At 50.1% G+C, this 10,266-nt stretch overlaps 1 pseudogene; it reads right to left on the bottom strand.

Moving 5' to 3' along the window:
- Positions 1–9,166, bottom strand: part of LOC144482157 (X-ray repair cross-complementing protein 6-like) — a 48,111-nt pseudogene extending 38,945 nt beyond the window's left edge.
- Positions 9,167–10,266: the final 1,100 nt, after the last annotated feature.

Genomic DNA, 10,266 nt, shown 5'->3' on the forward strand with positions numbered 1-10,266 from the left:
ACGATGGTTCACCACATTCACCCCTCCTTTGAAAACAAAGGCCGGCGGGGTACAAAAAACCCAGAATAAAATGTCAGCAGTCCATAAGTTCAGACGGTCAGGGGGACCGCACCGTTGTTGAGACCTCCTCAATACCGGCGGTGACACCGGAGTAGGCACTTGCGGTGGCGTTCTCCCCAAAACGGCGTCCAGCTGTTCTTCCACGGACTCACAGGCCGGTTGACCCTGAGGTGACGGTAGTCCAGGGGATCCTGACACGCCCTGCGGTGGCGACCATCTTCTGGGCTCAGGCAAGCTGTACATGGGAGTAAAATGGTTAAGCAATGGTCCCGATGCTGCCCGCGCCGTGTCCGGGGAAGAAATAAGAGATAATGGGTTTGTTACTGGGGGTATGGGAGCGACAGGGGTTGCTACGTCCCCTGCTGGCGCCAGGTCTCGGATCGAGACCGTGTCCTCTCGGCCGTCAGGGTATGCCACATAGGCATACTGAGGGTTGGCGTGGAGGAGATGGACCTGTTCGACCAACGGGTCGGACTTGCGGGCCCTTACATGTCGCCGCAGGAGGACGGGTCCTGAGTACGTCAACCAAGACGGTAATGAGGTCCCCGAGGAAGACTTCCGAGGGAATGAGAACATCCTCTCGTGAGGAGTAGCATTGGTTGCCGTACACAGGAGGGAGCGAATAGAATGGAGCGCATCAGGGAGCACCTCTTGCCAACGGGAGACTGGAAGACCTTTTGACTTCAACGCCAGTAAGACAGCCTTCCAGACTGTAGCATTCTCACGTTCCACCTGTCCGTTACCCCTAGGGTTGTAACTCGTGGTCCTACTAGAGGCAATCCCGTATGAGAGCAGGAATTGCCTCAAGTCATCGCTCATGAACGACGAGCCCCTGTCGCTATGGATGTAGCTGGGGTACCCGAACAGGGTAAAAAGATCACGGAATGCCTTGATCACCGTGGCAGCGGATGTATCCGAGCAGGGAACAACAAAAGGGAACCGAGAGTACTCATCGATGATATTGAGAAAGTACACGTTCCGATCTGTTGAGGGAAGGGGGCCCTTAAAATCCACACTCAGTCTCTCGAAAGGACGAGTGGCCTTGACTAAATGTGCCCGGTCAGGTCGGTAAAAGTGCGGTTTGCATTCCGCGCAAATCCGACAGCTCCTTGTTACCGACCTGACGTCCTCCACTGAGTAAGGCAGGTTGCGGGCTTTTACAAAGTGGTAGAGCCGAGTGACCCCAGGATGGCACAGATCATTATGGAGGGCGTGCAAACGGTCCTCCTGAATACTAGCGCATGTTCCACGCGAGAGGGCATCCGAGGGCTCATTGAGTTTCCCTGGACGATACATGATATCGTAGTTATAGGTGGAGAGTTCAACTCTCCACCGCAAGATCTTGTCATTCTTGATCATGCTCCTCTGCGTGTTGTTAAACATGAACGCCACGGACCGCTGGTCCGTGATCAGGGTGAACCGTTTTCCCGCCAAGTAATGGCGCCAGTGTCTGACGGCCTCCACAATGGCCTGGGCCTCCTTTTCCACCGCTGAATGCCGAATTTCGGGGCCTTGGAGGGTGCGGGAAAAAAATGCGACGGGCCTGCCCGCCTGGTTAAGTGTGGCGGCCAGGGCGAAATCAGATGCATCGCTTTCCACCTGAAAGGGGATGGACTCGTCTACCGCGTGCATCGTAGCTTTCGCGATGTCGGCTTTCAATTTATCGAAGGCCAATCGGGCCTCTGGCGTTAGGGGAAAAGTCGTGGACTTAATGAGCGGACGGGCTTTGTCCGCGTAATTGGGAACCCACTGCGCATAATAAGAGAAGAAGCCTAAGCATCTTCTCAGTGCTTTTGCACTAGTAGGTAAGGGAAGTTCAGCAAGGGGGCGCATACGGTCTGGATCAGGGCCAATGACCCCGTTTTCCACCACGTATCCTAGGATGGCTAAACGGCGCGTACGAAACACACACTTCTCCCTGTTGTAGGTCAAGTTCAGGCGAGAAGCAGTGCGTAGGAAGTTCAGGAGGTTTGTGTCGTGGTCCTGCTGGTCATGGCCGCAGATGGTCACATTATCCAGGTACGGGAAGGTAGCCCGCAGCCCGTTCTGGTCCACCATTCGGTCCATAGCACGCTGGAAGACCGAGACCCCATTGGTGACACCAAAGGGAACCCTGAGAAAATGATACAAGCGACCATCCGCCTCAAAAGCCGTGTATTGTCGGTCCTCTGGGCGAATGGGGAGTTGGTGGTAGGCAGACTTGAGGTCTATGGTGGAGAACACCCGGTACTGCGCAATCTGATTGACCATATCAGATATGCGCGGGGGGGGATACGCATCCAGCTGCGAATATCGGTTAATGGTCTGACTGTAGTCAATGACCATCCGGGGTTTGTTCCCGCTCTTGACCACCACGACCTGTGCTCACCACGGACTAACACTGGGTTGTATGATCCTTTCTTTGAGGAGCCGCTGAACCTCAGATCTAATGAAGATCTGATCCTCAGTGCTGTCACGCCTACTTTTAGTCGCGATGGGCTTGCAGCCTGGCACAAGATTCTGAAACAAGGAGGGTGTGGTGATCTTCAGCGTCGAGAGGCTACAGGCGGGGCGCGTTGGGCAATTTGGAGGCTGCTGTTGTTTTCCCACTGCCAGTGAAGGGAGTGGCCCACCGTACTGTAGGATTACACTCCTCAAGTGGACCATGAAGTTTAGTCCGAGAAGTATTGGCGCGCAAAGATACGGCAACACAAGGAGCTTGAAGCGCTCGTAAACTGTGCCTTGTACTTTCAAGGTTACCACGCAACTCCCTAGCACGGCAACAGACCGGGACCTCGATGCCATAGAGATTGTCTGTTTGGCAGGTTGAATCTGGAGTCCACACCGCTTCACAGTGTCTGGGTGGATAAAGCTCTCAGTGCTCCCGCTGTCAAACAGACAATAAATCACATGATTATTTACCTGGATATTCATCATAGAACGGTCGAGTCTATGAGGCTTGGCCTGGTCCAGGATGATCGACGCCACCGTTGGTTCATGAACGCCACTGCAGGCAGCTGAAATCGATGCGGAGGACCCCTGCTGGTCGTTCGTGGTCAGTGTCGACCAACATGGCTGCCCCCATGAATCGCACGTGGGTGAGGGCGCCAAACTCAGCGACCCCTGGTGGTCATACTCCTCCGACTCCGTCGACCGTAATGGCGTCGTCCTGGTCTCGCACGTGGACGAACCCCGCGACAACTTCGACGATGATGACCCAAGCTCTGAAGAATCGCAGGCCGCACTGCTGTTCCTGGGTTTAGATTGGCACACTTTTGCATAATGCCCTTTTTTACCGCATGCGGTACACAATACAGCTTTAGCGGGACACTTTTGCCGGATATGCTTTGCTCCTCCACAGAAGTAGCACCGCGGGCCGCACGGGGCTGCAGCCTTCGTCTGGCCCGAATGGGAGCACGCCATTACACAGCATTTCGAACCCGAGGGACGAGGAGGGATTTGCGACTGCTCCTGCCACGTTGTCTCCACGTGGTCCTCCGGATATAAAACTAAGCTCTTTGAAGCCGACTCGAGCATCTCTGCTAACTCGATGGCCTGGGTAAGATTAAGGTTACCCTTCTCCAACAGTTTAAGTCGAATGTACGACGATCCGACCCCGGCCACAAACGCATCTCGGGTGAGGTCGTACATGCTCTGCTCAGCCGACTCAGCTTTGCAGTCACAGCCCCTGGCTAGCTGTAGGAGCTCATTGGCATAGTCCTCCATCGTTTCGCCAGACTGCCGTCGTCGAGTGGCTAGGAGGTAACGAGTGTGTATCTCGTTAGGTGGTTTGGTATAGCGCTTCTTTAGAAGCTCGACGGCCTTGGGGTAATTAGTGGCCGCACGGATCGCGAGGTAGACAGTGTCGCTTACCCTCGCATGGAGGACCCGGAGTCTGTCATCAGCTGTGGTGACCGCTGCAGAGGCTGCCAGGTAGTCTTCGAAACACTTCAGCCAGTGGTCGAAGGTGTTAGAAGCGCCCACCGCACGTGGATCTAGCATAAGGCGTTCCGGCTTGAGAATTTGCTCCATACTCTCTCTCTTTTTTTTTCGACGAGAGTTTAACGACAGTAAATAAAATTGATGCGCTATTCAGACACGAGGCTTGAAGCTCAGTAAATGAAAGGCTTTTATTTACTGTTAATGAAGCTACCAGAACTTATATACACTATCCCAGACTGAAGGGGTCCCGGCCAGAGCAGGGACTCTTATACCTCTCCCAGGAGGCGGAGCCCGACTGGGATGTGCCACAACACTACAATACAAAGGTGTAACAACCCCACCCTAACCCAACAGCAACAATAGCACAATCCAACAGTAACATATGTACATCCTTGTAGTCCTGGCCAGCCCCGGCTCAGCAGTATCCAATGGGAACCAACGATGGTTCACCACAATTTGTAACCACAATATTTCTATTCCACCAGGACCTCAAAACAATGCATCCAAGGACTTGTGCGTTTTGAACCTCAGTCTGAGCTGTCCTGCAAAATGGTGCCTCATGCCACAGATATCAGACGGACATATTTTACACAGAGGGTGGTGGGGGCCTGGAATGCGCTGCCAGGCAAGGTGGTGGAGGCGGACACACTGGGAACGTTTAAGACTTATCTAGACAGCCATATGAACGGAGTGTGAATGGAGGGATACAAAAGAATGGTCTAGTTTGGACCAGGGAGCGGCGCGGGCTTGGAGGGCCGAAGGGCCTGTTCCTGTGCTGTATTGTTCTTTGTTCTTTATGCCAGCCAGAGTTCCCCACACCTCCAGTGGAAGTGGGCTCGAGGAGACACATGTTCTGCTCCATGGAAACGGAATCTCATCTGGACTTGAGCTGTCCGCTTAGTGGCTCTGGACGGGCTGAGATTGCGGTAATTAGCAATTAGGTCCAAGAATGGGCGTTAAATCTGGAGTTTCAAATAGACTATTCTTATTAGCAGAATGTTCATTCCGTTCCTGTGGTCCAGACAAGTCCTGGAGAATTGTGAGTTGTAAACATGTGAAATTTATTTTCAAGTTTTGTGGTTGAGGCAGAAAGAATGTTAACCCAACTGGACAGAGGGACAAAGGAAATGGGATCAAGGAAATATAGAATTTTACATACATGGTGGCACGGGTGGCACAGTGGTTAGCACTGCCGTCTCACTGCGCCAGGGGCCCGGGTTCAATTCCGACCTCAGGTCATTGTCTGCGTGGAGTCTGCACATTCTCCCCGTGGGTTTCTTCTGGGTGCTCTGGTTTCCTCCCACAGTCTGAAAGACGTACAGTTAGGTGGAATGGCCATGCTAAATTAACCCTTAGTGTCAGGGGATTAGCAGGGTAAAGACATGGGGTTACAGGGATAGGGCCTGGGATTGTTGTCAGTACTGGCTCAAATGGCCTCTTTCTGCACTGTAGGATTCTATGATGAGGAGGCCATTCAGTCCATCATGCCTGTTGCCTGCTCTTCATATCAGTGATCCAATGAGAAGACGGTGGGTAAATGTGAAAAGTGCAACCGAAAGGCACCAATTGCATTGATATAGCACCTTTCCCAATCCCAGATGTCCCAAAACGCTTTACAGTCAATACTTCTGAAGTGTATTCCCAGTATTCCGGCCAATATTTACTTCTCAATCAACATCACTGAATCAGATTGCCTGGTTATTGTCACTTTACTGCTCCCAGCTGCGTACCTACACCACAACGTGCACAGAGCAGAGTCCCAAGGGAGGGACATACCCCACACCGAGTTTAAACGGACTTGCTCCAGATCTGGGGGATAAACTTGCCTGGTGTGTCCAAGTCGTGGAGGACATAAACATGCTTGAAGTCAACAGAGTTCTTGTGCTTCTGAGTCCCGAAGAACACGACAGCCAGAAGGTCACGGTCGCTGCTAATAATCTTACTGGTGTAAACCCTGTGGACACACTGCAAGTAGAGAGAGTCTAATCAGTCAGCAGCACTATCAACCGACCTTTGCGGAAGGATGTATTGGCCTTGGAGGGAGTACAGAGAAGGTTGACCAGGTTGATACCGGAGATGAGGGGGTTAGCTTATGAGGAGAGATTGAGTAGATTGGGCCTGTACTCGTTGGAGTTTAGAAGGCTGAGGGGAGATCTTATAGAGACATATAAGATAATGAAGGGGCTAGAGAGGGTAGAGGCAGAGAGATTCTTTCCACTTAGAAAGGAAACAAGAACTCGAGGACACAGCCTCAAAATAAGGGGGAGTCAGTTTAGGACAGAGTTGAGGAGGAACTTCTTCTCTCAGAGGGTAGGGAATCTCTGCCCATTGAAGCAGTGGAGGCTACCTCATTAAATATGTTTAAGTCACAGGTAGATAGATTTCTGATCAATAAGGGAATTAAGGGTTATGGGGAGTGGGCGGGTCAGTGGAACTAAACTACTATCAGATCAGCCATGATCTTACTGAATGGCGGGGCAGGCTTGAGGGGCTAGATGGCCTTCTCCTGCTCCTATTTCTTATGTTCTTAAAACACTCAGCACACGCAGACACAGGGAGAACATGCAAACTCCACACAGACAGTGACCCAAGCCGGGAATCGAACCTGGGTCCCTGGCACTGTGAAGCAGCAGTGCTAACCACTGTGCCACCGTGCTGTCCCTTTTGCACGGTAGATTTTCTTCACAGTATTTTTGAAAAACATCAGGACAAATTTCAAAAACCTTTTTTGAGGTAAAAATGTGCCTTGAATGTTTTCAAGAAGAGGGACTGTGTGTGTGTGTGTCTCTCAGAGATGTGAGGGAGAGACAGACATCTGGTTTTATAGGACCATTAGAGTATCAGGCATAGGAACAGAAGGAGGCCATTCAGCCCATTGAGTCTGTTCCACCATTCAATGAGATCATGACTGATCTGATGTGATAATCCTCAACTCCACTTTCCCGCCTTATCCCCAAGACCCTCGATTCCCTGACTGATTAAAAATCTGTCTACCTCAGCCCTGAACATACTTAACGACTGTCACCTACAGCACTGTCACTGGTCTCCTCTTACCTGAATAGTCATGTCGAATGCTGAAGTGGCCTCACCATTCATTTCAAACATGGCCTCCGAGGCATCGATGAGGAAGACTAAGCTGTCCCTGCCTGCGTATCGAATGTCCTCTGAAACATAAATCAACACGTCACAACCTTAACTGATAGAAAAGAGCGGCCGGTGACAAAACCGAGTAATCGCAGCTTGTGATCATTCTCCAACCACTACACGCTTCTTTGTATTAGGAGGGATTTATGGTGTTTGTAACAGCTGGACATCTCTGTGAGTGGATGTAATACATTCTCTTTTGTAAAAAAAAATCGATAGCTGTGGCTCAACGACCTTCTAACTGCTAGAACCGCAGTGACATCACTCAGAGAAGGCCCCGGAAAGACTGCAGGGGTTGGGGGGGGGGGGGATGTCATCCTGGTTTGATTTGATTTATTGTCACGTGGATTAGTATACAGTGAAAAGTATAGTTTCTTGCACGCTATATAGACCTGGGTTCGATTCCCGGCTTGGGTCACTGTCTGTGTGGAGTTTGCACATTCTCCTCGTGTCTGCGTGGGTTTCCTCCGGGTGCTCCGGTTTCCTCCCACAGTCCAAAGATGTGCGGGTGAGGTTGATTGGCCATGCTAAAAATTGCCCTTAGTGTCCTGAGATGCGTAGGTTAGAGGGATTAGAGGGTAAATATGTAGGGATATGGGGGTAGGGCCTGGGTGGGATTGTGGTCGGTGCAGACTCGATGGGCCGAATAGCCTCTTTCTGATTCATTTTGGTTGGAAGAATGCATAGGACACAATATAAAATAAAACAAACAATTCTAAAGTGGGTGCTGGAGCAGAGAGACCTGGGTGTATATGTGCATAAATCACTGAAGGTGGCAGGACAAGTTGAGAAAGTGGATAAAAAGGCACATGGGATCTTGGTCTTTATAAATAACAGCACAGAGTACAACAGCAAGGGAGTGAAAATGAATTTTTACAAAACACTGGTCCAGCATCAACTGGAGTATTGCGTCAAATTCTGGAGATTGCAATTTAGGAAAGATATGACGGCTTCAGAAAAGGTCCAGGTGGTTCCAGGGATGAGGGACTTCAGTGATGTGGATAGATTGGAGAAGTTGGAACTGTTTTCCTTGGAAAAGTTCAAAATCACGAGGAATCTGGACAGAGTCAAGAGGGAGAAACTGTTCCCATTGGTGGAAGGATCAAGAACCAGAGGACCAATGCACCTAACCAGCACATCTTTCCGGAGGAAACTGGAGCACCTGGAGGAAACCCACACAGACACGGGGAGAATGTGCAGACTCCGCACAGTCACCCAAGCCGAGAGTCAAACATGGATCCCTGGCGCTGTAAGGCAGTAGTGCTAACCACTGTGCCACCCTATATAACATCTGGGGGAAGCACTGGTGAGTACTGTTCTGTCACTCATTGAGGCTATGGTTTCAGGTCAGGGTTAGAATTATCAAAACGTGCGCAGTGTGTTGTACTTAAACATAATAAATAGGAACAGGAATGCTCCACCATTCAATGAGATCACGGCTGATTTGATTGTGGCCTTAACTCCACTTCCCTGCCTGTTTCCCTCTCCTATCAAAAACCCGTCTCATCAGCCTCAAATGTTTATTATCGAGAGGTGTACAGCATGTTAGAATCGTAGAATCCTACAGTGCAGAAGGAGGCCATTTGGCCCATCAGGTCAAAGGTAGGGTTCTGAAGACTGTGGAGGAACAGAGAGATCTTGGGGTTCATATCCACAGATCTCTGAAGGTTGCCTCTCAAGTGAAGAGAGCTGTGAAGAAGGCCTATAGTGTGTTAGCGTTTATTAACAGGGTGTTGGAGTTTAAGAGCCGTGGGGTTATGCTGCAACTGTACAGGACCTTGGTGAGACCACATTTGGAATATTGTGTGCAGTTCTGGTCACCTCACTATAAGAAGAATGTGGAAGCGCTGGAAAGAGTGCAAAGGAGATTTACCAGGAAGCTGCCTGATTTGGAGGGTAGGTCTTATGAGGAAAGGTTGAGGGAGCTAGGGCTGTTCTCTCTGGAGTGGAGGAGGTTGAGGGGAGACCTCCCTTCGTTTTCCTCTGCTTCCTCTGGATCCTCCTCATCTTCATTCCGAAAGTGTGACTGCCAATCCGCCATATCTGCTGTGGAGGAAGTGCCAACTCCCCTGTCAGGTAGAAGTACAAGGGACAACATTAACCAAAGGAGACATTCCTGGATCATGGGATTAGCCCAGAGAAGTGACAGAGACAAGGTGGCAGAATAATTCAGTCACTTTGGACTCAAAAAGATTTAAAAACAAAACAGTGCCTTGATTGGTTTCACTTCTTCAAGGGCATACAGCTCTCTCAATCGGAGCTAGTGTAGACCATTCGGCCCCTCAAGCCTGTCCTGCCATTCAATAAGATCATGACTAATCATCTACCTCAACTCCACCTCCCTGCATTCTCCCCACCTCCTTTGCCACCCAAAGTCCTATTGATTTCTGCCTGGACTATGCTCATCGAGTGAGCATCCACAGTCCACAGTGGGGTGGAGCGTTCCAAAGGGAGGTGTACGGCGCCCAGCCACATCCAGTGCTGGCCTCACTGTGGCTGATTAATTTTCTCCAGGCAAAGGGTATTAACAGATTCAAGGTAGGTGACCCAGATCAGTCATGAATTAGCTGAATGATGGAACAAACTCGAGGGACCGAATGGCCTCCTCCTGGGTGGAAAGTGAGACTTGGTGTTGGGAAATGTGCCCAAAATAAGTCTCTTTTAAATTACACATCTGGATTTTAAATGTTTGGAATGATATACAACAGAGAAGAGCAATGGGAGAAGAAATATAAGTTAGCATTAAAGCAGCAGTTATTGAAATGTGTTCCCCTGGAGGGAGCTGTCCCTTTAAGAGGAGAATATGACGCTTTAAGAGTGCAGTAAGAAGTCTCACAACACCAGGTTAAAGTCCAACAGGTTTATTTGGTCGCAAAAGCCACTAGCTTTCGGAGCGCTGCTCCTTCATCAGGTGAGTGGGAGTTCTGTTCACAAACAGGGTATATAAAGACACAAACTCAATTTACAAAATAATGGTTGGAATGCGAGTCTTTACAGGTAATCAAGTCTCAAAGATACAGACAATGTGAGTGGAGAGAGGGTTAAGCACAGGTTAAAGACATTTGTATTGTCTCCAGCCAGGACAGTTAGTGAGATTTTGCAAGCCCAGGCAAGTCGTGGATTACAGATAGAATGACATGA

The sequence above is a fragment of the Mustelus asterias genome (genome assembly GCF_964213995.1).
Source record: "Mustelus asterias chromosome 26 unlocalized genomic scaffold, sMusAst1.hap1.1 SUPER_26_unloc_40, whole genome shotgun sequence".
Classification (NCBI taxonomy): Eukaryota; Metazoa; Chordata; class Chondrichthyes; order Carcharhiniformes; family Triakidae; genus Mustelus; species Mustelus asterias.